The sequence below is a fragment of the Takifugu flavidus genome, chromosome 12 (assembly GCF_003711565.1).
Source record: "Takifugu flavidus isolate HTHZ2018 chromosome 12, ASM371156v2, whole genome shotgun sequence".
NCBI lineage: Eukaryota > Metazoa > Chordata > Actinopteri > Tetraodontiformes > Tetraodontidae > Takifugu > Takifugu flavidus.
This window is the reverse complement of record NC_079531.1, coordinates 9,866,198-9,878,026: the sequence shown is the minus strand read 5'-3', so window position 1 is coordinate 9,878,026 and position 11,829 is coordinate 9,866,198. Positions and strand designations below refer to the sequence as shown.

At 47.5% G+C, this 11,829-nt stretch overlaps 1 protein-coding gene across 1 annotated transcript in view; it reads left to right on the top strand.

The window, feature by feature from the left end:
• Window positions 1-387: 387 nt before the first annotated feature.
• Window positions 388-11,829, top strand: part of LOC130535342 (uncharacterized) — a 47,659-nt gene continuing 36,217 nt past the window's right edge. The window contains exon 1 of the mRNA XM_057050331.1: window positions 388-2,365. The gene's annotated coding sequence lies outside the window, so the exon portion shown is untranslated. The remainder of the gene's footprint in view (window positions 2,366-11,829) is intronic.

Below are 11,829 nucleotides of genomic sequence, written 5' to 3'. Positions count from 1 at the left end.
TTTAATGAGTGAGTTGAAGGAGAGATTTTGATCAAAAGTTACTCCAAAATTCTTCACAGAGAGACTAGATGCCAGGGAGATACCATCTAGAGTGATCATGTGATCTAATCTATCCCTGAGAGGCTCAGGACCAAACACCATGACCTCAGTTTTTCCTGAATTAAGGAGGAGGAAATTTGTAGATATCAAAGACTTTATATATTTAAGACAGGTCTGAAGCTTCACTAACTGCTCTGTCTCCTCCTGGATAAATATAGTGAGTGTCATCAGCATAACAATGAAAATTTATTCCATGCTGCTGAATAATGTTTCCTAAGGGAAGCATGTACAAGGTGAAAAGGATTGGTCCAAGTACAGAACCTTGTGGAACTCCATGGCTAACCCTACTGAACGCCGTGGACATGAGCAAACTGGTATCTATCTGATAAATATGATCTAAACCAGTCTAGTGCTCTCCTTTTAATCCAAATTATATGTACCAATCCATGTAACAGGATGCTGTGATCAACTGTATCCAGCAGAACCAGCATAGAAACCAGTTCATGATCTGAAGCTATAAGAAAATCATTAGTAACTTTAATAAGTGCTGTTTTTGTGCTATGGAGAGCTCTAAAGCCTGACTGAAACATCTCAAACAGGCTGTTTCTCTGCAGGTGCTCCAGTAACTGAGTGACCACCACCTTCTCAAGAATTTTAGAGATAAGGAAGGTTGGATATAAGCCTATAATTTGCTAATATGTCAAGATCCAGTGATGGTTTTTAAGCAACGGCTTAATCACTGCCACCTTTTAGGACTGGGGTACATAACCTGTCACTAAAGAACAATTGATCTGGTCCAGGATATAACTGCCTATCATTGGTAAAACATCCTTCAACAGGTGTGTTGGGATGGGATATAATTATTCTGAAGACGCCTCAGAAAAATTTATAGGGCTGAAGGAGTTTAAGGGTTTGTTGGAGACCCTGTACGTTCCCACAGTCAGCACCCCTGGTGACTATGCCAGACCCGGAGAGACAATTGGTCGTGGAAGTAGATGCCTCCAACATGGGAGTGGGGGCCGTGCTCTCCCAGTGATCGACTGAGCACCAGAAGCTACATCCCTGCGTCTTCTTCTCCCGGAGACTCTTGGCTGCAGAGAGGAACTATGACATTGGCAACCGTGAGCTTCTGGCTATCAAGTTGGCGTTGGAGGAGTGGCGACACTAGTTGGAGGGGACCAAGCAGCCATTCCTGGTGTGGACAGACCACAAGAACTTGGAATACATCTTTATGGCCAAGAGGTTCAACTCTCGACAGGCCCGGTGGTCCCTTTTCCTCACCAGTTTCAATTTCACCCTTGCCTACTGGCTAGGGTCCCGTAGTGTCAAGCCTTACACATTATCCCGCCAGTTCCAGAGGGATGAGGATATGGCCTCCCGTCCGGACACCATCCTCCCCACATCTCATCTCGTCGCTCCTCTCACGTGGGAGATTGAGTCAAGGCCACACAGGAGGGTTAGCCGGGGCCCAGCGCATGTCCGGAGAAGCGGCTCTTCATTCCCCCTCCCTGCGGTTGGACATTCTCCAGTGGGCCCACAATTCCTGCCTCACCTGCCATCCTGGTGTGCAGAGGACCATTGACATACTGCGTCAGAGATTTTGGTGGGGTTCCTTGGACGAAGACACCCGGAGCTTCGTCAAGGCTTGCCCTGTCTGCAGCTGCCACAAGGCCTCCCACAATGCTCCTTCAGGTTTCCTGCATCCCCTGGCAGTGCCCCATCATCCCTGGTCTCGCATCTCTCTGGACTTTGTCACTTGCCTACCGCTGTCCCAGGACCGTCATCCTGACAGAGGTGGACACTACTGAAGCTGGGACCATTCACAACTTAGATCAGATCATTTTGACTTCTGTGGTTGCGTGAGTATTGCGTCACTTCCTGTCTCCTCTATCGTTCGTTGGTTGCATTGTGCACGGGGTGCCGTATTCACTTAATATTGAACACTTGGTGTGTTGTATTCACTTAATATTGAACACTTGGTGTGTTGTATTCACTTTACTTAAAATTTTGAACACTTGGGACATTCTAGTCACCTGATATCAACAGTGAGAAACAACCCATATTAAACAAATACAGGGCTTCGCCGATCACTAGCGTTAGCATGGCCTCACCGTCTGTTTCACCCGGTGTCTTTGTCTGTTCAGCGTGTGAAATGTTTAGTTACTCCTCTGCCTCCCTTAGTGAAGGGAATAGGTGCAGAAACTGTAGTTTATTTATGGCTATGGAGGCGAGACTTAGCGAGCTTGAGACGCGGTTCCGCAGTTTGGAGTTAGCTGGAGTTGCGTCAAGTAGCCAGGGTAAGCTAGCTGCTGCGGAGCCGCCTAGCGTAGCTACAGCTAGCGGTCCCCCGGCAGCAGCCGAGCAGCCGGCTAGCCAGGGCGGCTGGGTGACGGTTCGTAGGAAGCGTAGCCCAAAACAAAGGCCCACGGTGCACCACCAACCGCTTCCCGTGGCTAACCGCTTTTCCCCACTCGGCGACACACCCGCTGAGAAACCGACCCTGGTAATTGGCGACTCTGTTTTGCGCAACGTGAAGCCGACTCCAGCGACCATAGTCAAGTGCATTCCGGGGGCCAGAACTTGTAGAAGCAAATTTATGGCTGCTGGCGAGACGTAATCGTGAATTTGGTAAAGTTATTATTCACGTCGGAGCCAACGACACCCGGCTTCGTCAGTCGGAGGTCACTAAAATTAACTTGGAGTCGGTGTGTAACTACGCAAAAATGATGTCGGACTCCGTAGCATTCTCTGGTCCCCTTCCCAATCTGGCCAGCGATGAGATGTTTAGCCGCATGTCATCGCTTCGTCGCTGGCTGTGGTGCCCCGAAAACCAGGTGGCCTTTATAGACAATTGGAGCACCTTTTGGGGAAAACCTGGTCTGATTAGGAGAGACGGTGTCCATCCCACAAGAGATGGTGCTTCTCTCATTTCTAGTAATCTGGCTAATTTTATTAGACCCAAAGTGACCTGACAATCCAGGGTCCAGACCAGGATGCAGAGTTGTAGTCTTACACACCTCTCTGCTGCTTCCTTAGAACCCTCATCCACCAACAATAACATATTTAACACTATAGAGGTAGTCTCTGTTCCACGGTTAAAAGTTCACCAAGCACAGAGCAGGGGAGTGGTCAATCACCAAAATATTATTAAAATTAATACTGAAGCACAAGTTTGAGAAACTAATATCACAATTAAGTGTGGACTGTTAAATATTAGATCTCTTGTGTAAATCCCTGTTAGTGCACGACCTGATAGCGGATCATCACATTGATTTATTTTGTCTTACTGAGACCTGGCTTCAGGAGGAGGAGTATGTTAGCTTAAATGAATCTACTCCTCCTACCCATCTTAATTATCATATTCCACTTGTTACTGGTCGAGGAGGGGGAGTGGCAGCAATCTATCACTCCAAGTTATTAATTAATCCCAGACCAAAACATGGCTTCAGTTCATTTGAAAGCCTGACTCTTGGCATCACCCATCTGAACTGGAGGACAGAAAAGCCACTTCTGTTTGTAGTTGTATATCGGCCCCCTGCTGGGCCACATTCAGAGTTCCTGTCTGAGTTCTCTGATTTCTTATCTGACTTGGTCCTTAGAACGGAAAAAGTCATTATCATTGGAGACTTTAATATCCATGTGGACGTTATAAATGACAGCTTTAGAAATGGCATCATTTCATTACTTGAGTCAGTTGGTTTCCTCCAGCAGATAAACCAACCAACTCATAACTTCAACCACACCCTAGATCTAGTTCTGACTTATGGTGTTGAGGTAGAACATGTGTCAGTGTTCCCTCAGAACCCAGTCCTGTCAGACCATTCTTTGATCACTTTTACATTTATGATTAAGGATTCTTCTATGCTCAGAACAAAGTCTTACTATAGCAGATGTCTTTCAGATAATGCTGTAGCTAAGTTTAAGGAAGTGATCCCTGTGCTGATCCCAGGACCACCGTGTGTTTCCCCAGGGATCAGTCATTATAATCTTAGCCCTGCTGAGGTTGACTCTATTGCTGAAGGTGCAGCAACCTCACTGAGAATCACGCTTGATTCTGTTGCCCCCCTGAAAAAGAAAATCGTAAATCAGAGGAGGTGTGCCCCCTGGTATAATTCACATATCAGGACCCTCAAGCAGAAAGTGCGAAGACTGGAAAGGAAGTGGCATTCTTGTAAAATAGACAGCTACCATGTAGCCTGGAAAGACTGTCTATTAGTTTACAAAAAGGCCCTTCGCAAGGCTAGAACAGCTTATTTTTCTTCTTTGATTGAGGAAAATAAGAACAACCCCAGGTTTCTTTTCAGCACTGTGGCCAAATTAACCAAGAGTCACAGTGTTTTAGATCCAAGTATCCCTTCTTCCCTGAGTGGTGAAGACTTCATGAGCTTCTTCACTGATAAAGTTCTAGCTATCAGAGAGAAAGCTAACCAGGCCATCCCAACAACTGGACCATCACCAGATGTGCCGACTGTGGGAACATACAGGGTATCCAACGAGCCCTTAAGCTCCTTCAGCCCTATATATTTTTCTGAGGCGTCATCGCTAATTCAGAAATCCAAGACCACCACGTGTCTTTTAGATCCCATCCCAACACACCTGTTGAAGGATGTTTTACCATTGATAGGCAGTTCTATCCTGGACCAGATCAATGGTTCTTTAGTGTCAGGTTATGTACCCCGGTCCTACAAGGTGGCAGTGATTAAGCCGTTGCTTAAAAAACCATCACTGGATCCTGATGTCTTAGCAAATTATAGGCCAATATCCAACCTTCCTTTTATCTCTAAAGTTCTAGAGAAGGTGGTGGTGACTCAGTTACTGGAGCACCTGCAGAGGAACAGCCTGTTTGAGATGTTTCAGTCAGGCTTTAGAGCTCACCACAGCACAGAAACAGCACTTCTTAAAGTCACTAATGATCTTCTCATAGCTTCCGATCATGGACTGGTCTCTATGCTGGTTCTGCTGGACCTCAGTGCTGCTTTTGATACAGTTGATCACAGCATCCTGTTACAGAGACTGGAACATGTGATTGGGATTAAAGGGACAGCACTAGACTGGTTTAGATCATACTTATCTGATAGATACCAGTTTGCCCATGTCCATGGTGTTCCCTCCTCATACAGTAGGGTTAGCCATGGAGTTCCTCAAGGTTCTGTACTCGGACCAATCCTCTTCACATTGTACATGCTTCCCTTAGGGAACATTATTCGGCAGCATGGGATAAATTTTCATTGTTATGCTGATGACACTCAGCTCTATTTATCCATGAAACCCGAGGAGACAGAGAAGTTAGTGAAGCTCCAGACCTGTCTTAAAGACATAAAGTCCTGGATGTCTTCAAATTTCCTCCTCCTTAACCCAGGAAAAACTGAGGTCATGGTGTTTGGTCCTGAACCTCTCAGGGATAGATTAGATCACATGATCACTCTAGATGGTATCTCATTAACATCTAGTCTCTCTGTGAGGAATCTAGGAGTAACTTATGATCAAAATCTCTCCTTCAACTCACACATTAAATTAGTCTCTAGAAGTGCCTTTTTTCACTTGAGGAACATCACAAAGATCAGGAAGCTGCTGACGCGGCATGATGCTGAAAAGTTAGTCCATGCATTTGTTACTTCCAGGCTGGACTACTGTAACTCTTTATTATCAGGGTGTCCAAACAACTCTTTAAGAAGCCTCCAGTTGATCCAAAATGCTGCAGCCAGAGTTCTGACAGGTATTGACAAAAGAGATCACATTACTCCTGTACTGGCGTCGCTTCATTGGCTGCCCGTTAAATTTAGAATAATTTTTAAAACCCTTCTTTTGACCTACAAGGTCCTCAGAGGCCTAGCTCCATCCTACCTGGAGGAGCTAGTGATACCTTATCAGCCCAATAGACCGCTCCGCTCTCAGAATGCTGGTCTACTTGTGGTTTCCAGGAGTAGAATGGGGGGCCGAGCATTTAGCTACCAGGCCCCCCTGCTATGGAACCAGCTCCCTGTCCAGGTACGGGAGGCTGACTCCATCGCTACTTTTAAGATCAGACTCAAAACCTACCTCTTTGAAAAAGCTTATTGTTACTAATTCAGTAGTTCCAGTTACTATCATAGACAGACAAATTATCATACTTAGGGGGTCGTCTAATCGTTAGGTCACATCTTAGTTATGCTGTTATAGGCCAAGGCTGCCGGGGTCCGGAAACATGATCACCTGACAGGCCTCTGTCACTCCACTGGGTCATGGTTTCCTCTCTTCTCCTCTCCTCTCCTTTCCTCTCCTCATCAAGCAGACTAGTTATGCTGATTCTTGTGTAGTTTTTCTGCTTCTCCCCCCCCCCCTATTTATTTACAGGTATCGCCGCCTCGGAGCTGCATAATGACCTCCGGCCCCGCTGAAGTCATATTTTTTGTGTGTGTTTCTGTGCTCTGTGTCTCTCCTCTCCCTCTCCTCTCCCCCTCCTTCTCCTTTCCTCTCCCTCTCCTCTTCTTTCCTCTCCTCTTCCCCTCCTCCTCCTTCTCCTCTCCTCTACCCCTCTCCTCTCCTCTCCTTTCCTCTCCTCTACCCCTCTCCTCTCCTCTCCTACCTATCCTATCCTCTACCTGTCCTCCCCCTTCTCCTCTCTCTTTACCCAGCCGGCCATCAGCAGGAGGGTCCCCCTACATGAGCCTGGTCCTGCTCAAGGTTTCTTCCTGTTAAAGGGGAGTTTTTCCTTGCCACTGTTGCTTGTCTGGGGTCAGGCCCTGGGATTCTGGAAAGCGCCTTGAAACAATTTTGATTGTATAAGACGCTATATAAATAAAGATTGATTGATTGATTGATTGACAGGTTCAGCAAGATTTCCGTCTGCATGGGCTTCCAGTGGATGTAGTGTCAGACCAAGGTCCCCAGTTCACGTCATTTTTTGGAGGGAGTTCTGTACTCTGGTGGGAGCCTCTGCCAGTCTGTCATCAAGTTTTCACCCCCAGTCAAATGGGCAGACAGGATTAACCAGGAGTTGGAAACAGTGCTGCGCTGCATGGCCTCTCAACACCCATCCTCCTGGTCTCAACAGCTCCTGTGGGTAGAATACACCCACAATTCATTAACCTGCTCTGCCACCGGACTACCCCCCTTTCAATGTGCCTATGGTTTCCAGCCCTCCCTGTTTCCTGATCTGGAAGAAGAGGTCTCTTGCCCATCAGCCCAAGCATTTATCCACCGGTGTTGGCAGACATGGACCCGGGCCAGAGCTGCCCTGCTCCGGTCCTCCGATCGGTACTCGGAGGCGGCCAATCACCATCACTCCCAAGCTCCCAGTTACCGGGTGGGCCAAAAGGTGTGGCTGTCCACCCGAGATTTACCCCTAAGGACCGAGGCAAAGAAGCTGGCGCCTCGGTTTGTGGGCCTGTTTGAAATCCTGAAGATTTTTAATCCCGTGGCAGTCAGGCTCAAGCTTCCAAGATCCATGCGCATCCACCCTACGCTCCATGTTTCCAGGATTAAACCGGTCTGCGAGAGTCCTCTTTGTCCTCCCACAACCCCTCCACCACCACCCTCATTGATGGAGGTAGCACATACTCCGGCTAACGCCTTCTGCGCTCTCGACACCGAGGGAGGGGTATCCAGTACCTGGTCGACTGGGAGGGGTACAGTCCCGAGGACAGATTGTGGGTTCCCGCTCGTCACATCCTGGACAGCAGCCTCACCAGGGACCATCTAAGCCTCTCATCCCAGGCAACTGGAAATCCGGCAGGGGCTCTTCTAGGGAAATGGCTAGCTCCACCAGGAGGGCGGGCTCGGAGTCTCCTGAGTACTAGCCCTCCCCCAGACCCCCACCAGCGTCCCAGTTCAGTGCAGAGTTTTTGGGACGTCAGGAGCCGTCCCTTGGGGGGGGGGGTTCTGTCACAGTCTGTCTTCAGGGAATCATTCCACTCACCTGTCCTGAATCAGTAATCAACCTGGCATTTAAGCTCCTGCCTCCCGTTCCCTCTCTGCCAGATTGTCCTCTGCATTCATGCGAGTCATTCCAGCGTTCTACGGACCGATCGCCTGGTACCGACCCTGACTGTTTTTTTGACCATCCCGTCCTGGTAAAAGACCTTCTGTCTCTGACCCCGAGTTTGTGGAGATCTCCTCTGGGTTCTGTTTGCTCATGGCCGGCCAGTCTTCTGCTGCTCGGTTCGCTCTGCCAGCGCACCAAGATCTTCTTCCAGAGCGTGCTGCGTTTGGGTCTGACTGCTCTGCCCATTTCACTCTGTTTTGGAAAAGTGGTGGTCAACAAAAAAATCTCTGGATGCTATTAAATAAAATGGCACCATCTTCACACAACAGCAGCTTTGCCTCAGGTGGTAAAGTTGTCACACTAACTGATAGGAAGGTTGCTGGGTTGATCCCAGAACCCCACAATCTTTAAGTGTCCTTGGTCACTATAGTGAGCCCTTAATTGTTCCCAAGATGCCTCTCCAGCATATGAATGGTCATAACTGTCATGGCTACAGACACAGGTGGCATTTTTATGATAAATAAATGCTTTAAAAAGATAATGAGGGCTCAGTAAAAGACTATAGACACACGGTCTTTGAGAATAGAAAAAACATTGTGAGCTACAAATATCATAAAACACACACATAATCACTTGCTAATGGAGAGGAGAGGAGAGGAGAGGAGAGGGGACGGACGGACGGACGGAGTGAGTGAGTGAGTTCTTGTTCTTAACAGTGTACTTGTACCCTTCATAAGTGAAAGTCCCTAGTCCCAGGTTTTGTCTGGACCAGGTAATGATTTCATCCTCATCCTTAGCCTCATCAGATGCTGCTTTACACTCAACACTCAGACTAACCTACAGACCAGGGCTGTCCATACAGTCATTCTATAGGGAGGAGGTTTGGGAGATCCATCCCTGGTCTCTCCCAAACCTCCCCAGACATTAAACACAACCTATTTATGTGACATTGTGCTGTTGTGCATGTGTGCATGCATGTGCTCAGAGAGCTGAATATCCTGCATGCATGCATACATAATAAGAGTGTGCATATAGCATCCAATCTCACCATCACTCTGCAATCTCAGACCCCCTCAGGGCGATCATCTTAAAGAGGGGGAGAGTGACATAAAAGATGTTGGAAAAGGGATGGTGCAGATGGAAAAGTCAGATGGTCACTGATGGAAAAAGGAAGGAGGCATCAAAAACACAAGTCTCTGAACACAATTACAACACTTAAGGATAAGGATAATGTTGTGTTTTGTGGAATTCATCTATTTCTATTTCATCTTTAATTTTCCTTAATTATTTCTTTAATTCTTCTCTTTAATTTTTCTTTAATTATTTCTCTCTTAGGGATAAAATGGTTTCATTGACTAAAAGGCCGATACGTCCTTGGTAGGTAGGCTAGTTTAATGAGCACTGTCACTTTAAGTAGTGTCTGCACTTTGTGACCATGTGACCCTTCTGACTGGTTGAAAAGGAAGCGGGAGATTTCAGTTGTATTGGTTACCTGTCCACATTCTTACCTGGTGTCCGGCTGCTTGGTTTATTACCTGCTCACCGCACTTTGGAAATAAAAATAACAAAAGTGGAAAAATTGAAAAGAGTAATATCCTTATAGTTTGGACACCAAGTTACCCTTTCCGTGGGGAAAACGGCACAGTAATAAACCAACGGCATAATCTGTGAAAACTGAAGAATCAGTCTGCCATCACCCAAATCAACTGTGATCAGTGAAGGAGCATCAAAGAGAGAGAAATAAGCCCAGTAACACAACTGAGTAACTCTATGAGCAACAGCACCTTGGTCACTGTGGGAAGGAAGATGGATGCGGCAGATTTAGAAGCCTTGAAACTGAAGCACAACAGCACAAGCCTTTTTCAGCAAAAGAATCAACAAGCTGACCCTAACTGTGAATCTCCTTGAGAAAAGAGCACTTATCGACGAGATCAGAGCACTTAGCATGGACTTTGGGAGGGTGCATGATACCGGTCTCGATTATGTGGATGCTCTTGAGGAAATGGGGGAAGAGGAAGATAAAGTTGCCCGTGCAATGGACAAAACAGCCAAATGTCTTGCTAAGAACACACAAACGCTTCACGTCGCTAAAGAGACCTTATGGACCAAGTTTGCCTGTGATGACTTGAACATGTATTCCAATGGTGCAGAAGAAAAAGTGGCTGAAGTGGAGAGTGCTGACGTGAAAGATTTGTCAGAAAAGGACTTTGAACTCTTGAGAGAGAATCTAGCCAAAAGAGTTGGCATGTTCGAGCAAAAGGTGCATGAATGGGAGAGTCTCATCTCTGGAACCAAAATGTCCATGTATAAGCAGAGGCTATATGAGCTTGAAAACAGAGTGCATGATTGGGTGCAAAAGTGGAGAATAACTATGAGGGTCAATGGGCGAGAAGAGGCTGACGAAGCACTTGCTGGTAAGGAGAGCAGAACGCCTAGCATGGAGCCCACTGAAGCTACTGAAGCTGCCACACAGCCCCAACTCTCTGGTTTAGCAGCTGACCCTAGAGCTGCTGCAGTACCATCACAAGGTATGTATCCTGGAGCATATGACTTTAAGCCACAGATCAGTCTGGAAAGGACACGTCTGCCCATGTTCTCTGGAGACATGACCGACTACTACCGATGGAAAGCTGAGTGGGAAGAGCTTGAACAGCTGGGCAACCCCCAGAGATTTGCTGGTGTTAGACGGTTCCACCTACTGGCCAGTCTCAGTGACAAAGTGAAAAAAGACTTGACTCTCTCCAGCTGCCTGGCTGTAGAAGAAATATTTAGGATGCTCGGGAACCACTTTGGGAACAAGGCAAAAATTGTCCTCAAGATATCTGAAGAGATTCATGGCCTACCTCCTGTCAGAGGAAGAAACCCCAGAAAGGCAATTGAGTTGATCCAGGCTGTGGGGCGAGCTCTTAGCAACCTTGTGATCCTTGGAGAAGAGGAAGTGATAAACAACAGATGGGTGGCACAATCCCTTGAATGTAAGCTCCCGACTTTTCTGAAAGAGAAATGGTTTGCGCACAAGACTGAGTCTGGGAACAGCTTTGACCCACGGAACCACTGCCCGGAAGAAGGGAGTTCCTCAGCAAAAGTCATGTCAGAGAAGCCCGGAGAAGGAGTCAAGAAGGCATTCTCTAAAGCCACCTCGGGCCAAAGAGAGGCTCAGTCAAAGTCATGGCTGGACTCATGCACCGCCTGACTCATGCAGGGAGATGGATCTCCAGACGAGAAAAGCACATCTGAAGAGCCATGGGGGGTGCCATCGGTGTCTGTGCTTCCACTCAAAGGATGGCCGCTGCAACCCAAAGTTCCTCTGCACTAAGACTGACTGTCGAAAGGAAGAGCCTCACCACTACCTGCTCTGCCCCAAGAATGCTGAGAAAGCTACTGGCAGCAGAGACCTGGCAAAGAAAAGGGTGGATGCTAAAGGCTTTGGACTTACCAGTAGACAAGAAGAGCTCCTTGCAAAAGTCACTCCAGAATTGAGGGCTGAGTTCAGAGAAGCCTTTTTCAATAAAGCCACCACCACTATTTGCAGCTCTGCATATAGGCCAAAAGAGTATCTGGTGGTCATAATGTCGCTAGAAGTAACAACTAACTCAGGCCAACTGATCGGCACACTCATTGATCTTGCGTCCGACACCAACTATATAACAAATAATGCTGCCCAGCGCCTTGGCCTACGTGGTGAAAGCCATCCATTCTCTACCGCTTATCCGGGTTGGGTCGCGGGGGTAGCAGCCTAAGGAGAGAAGCCCAGACTTCCCTCTCCCCAGCCACCTCCTCCAGCTCATCCGGAGGGATCCCCAGGCGTTCCCAGGCCAGTCGAGAGA